We start from the raw sequence: 2,120 nt of genomic DNA, 5'->3' as shown, positions 1-2,120 counted from the left end.
CGACCCCTACCAGTGTATTAATCTACAAAAATGAAGATTGACATTTGTCAATTTACCGGATCTATCCTCTTCTACTAACTTTACAAAATGGAAGGGAAAATGTGAAGACCAAAGATGTCAACTACTAAGCATAGTCAATTGCAAATCGGCCGGTTGGTTTGCTTCTCTCCAAGTATGGGAGATTTTCCAATCTTCGAAACACACTCGTACTTTCTTGATCTTATGAAGAAGGGGCTTTCCTTAGCTGCGGACTTTGGGATCTTGAGAGTAGACCATGTCTTACGTTAGGGAATCCGAATCAATCCAAATCCTCTGACACTCCTTTTCAGCTGCTATTTGAATACATGTTCAGATGCAAAAGAGCTCGACTTCGAGTATGGTCTTGTTCTTAACTGCTTGAGAGAACGCATATATCCCCTTTTTATTGCTAAACCTCCACAAGCCTTCCCATGCTCGCTAATTGAACCGTCCGTCTTCATCTTAATCCATTCGTTTCCCGGTGGTCAACACACAATAGAATATGTTTGTTTTTGATCGGATTGAGACAAAAGTACCATTTTTTAGGATGTTCGCCGATTCTTCCTCTTCTTTCTCTCATAAAACTGGAGATACTAGCTTCTAATCTGCATATTTTTGCAAATCCTTTTCCATTTGGATTTTTGAAAACATTAACTTACCTCTAGAATTCCACTATATATAATGTTGATGTTCCGCCAAAATGTGCCAGAGCGAGTGAAAGGCAAGCCTACCCACGGTGTTAACTTGCCATCCCCAACAAATCTGCTAGCAGCCCATTCGAGTTCCGCTTGGAAACAAGAAGCTCTTCTTTATTTGCGTTTTTGCCCAAGATAAGCCCATTTTCCAGAGCCAAGCCTATTATAAGAGTTCAACTACCATATTCGGATGGAGTCCAAATGCTTGCATCTTGGGCTGAAGAATGACCCAATTCCTTAGCTTCCATGCATTAATCATATCCGGGGATGTGGGAATAGGGAGATGCCATCCATCTACACGACACGATAGCTTAAGCAAAGAATAGAGAGAGCTAAGCTAGAATACAAACAAAAAAGATATTCCACTAGCGTAGGCCTACCATAGAAAAGTCTAAAAAAACCTTTTCTTTGTCTGTCAGCGGGAGAGAAAGCAAGCTTACGGTGCTTTGGATGTTAATGTTTTTGTAGGATACTAAACACCTATATATATACACATTGTTTTATACTCCTCTGTACAAGCGTATAAGAGCTATTATGCTCGATAAAAGGAAGTTTATGAATAAGTAAGTCTTTCTTTTTTGAATAGCTGGCGGGAGAACTTACTTTTCTAGCTATCGTATGAACAATGCCGTCCGCTTTTCTTTTTTGAGTTTCCATGGATCTCTCCGACCAAGTAGCGGAAGCATGAAATGCTATTCACGAATGAGCATTGCTATCTGATTCCTACAAAAGAGATAGGGGAAGCTCACTTTTGTCAAATGGGGCTAGAAAGCATAGAACCCCGTCTTAAATCAACCGGTGAATCCAGAATCAAAGTGAGGAGAACAGGATATGTTATGAGAAGAGTGACGTGGGAATAGATTGCATTTCAAAAAGAATCTATACACTCAATAAGCCAGAACGGGAAGATTCAACTGCAAAAAGAACTGGTACGGTGTGAGAAGAGGCCTATTCTCAATAATGAACAAGATGATGCAGCTCTAGTTGCTGGAGGCAGAGGACGTGGACGCGGCAGGAATAGATCCAGGGGGAGGATGCGAATAAAAAAGGCTATGAGGATCATAAAAATTGAGGTGGAGGGAGATTGTATAACTAAGGATCGAGTAGAGGAAGACGTCAGTCTTTCAGTTGTAGATGATCATTACCGAAAAAGATGTACATTCGAATGAAAAAAGAGGGCCTGTCCGAGAGGAAATAAAGAATATTCATTTGTGGATTCTTCCGAACAAGCAACGGATTGAGCAACTAGCGCGAAAGCCGTTGCGCGTTAGCGCATCCGTTTTCTTGCTCGGGAACGAGGGGACTAAAAAAATTGTCAAAAGCCATCTTTCTCTTTAACTAACTAAGTATTCTTAAAAATATGTATGTCTATGAGGTATTTTGACTTAATGGGAAGTAGGCATCTCA

This window comes from Triticum urartu, chromosome 7 (assembly GCF_003073215.2).
Source record: "Triticum urartu cultivar G1812 chromosome 7, Tu2.1, whole genome shotgun sequence".
Lineage (NCBI taxonomy): Eukaryota > Viridiplantae > Streptophyta > Magnoliopsida > Poales > Poaceae > Triticum > Triticum urartu.
This window is presented reverse-complemented; position numbering follows the sequence as displayed.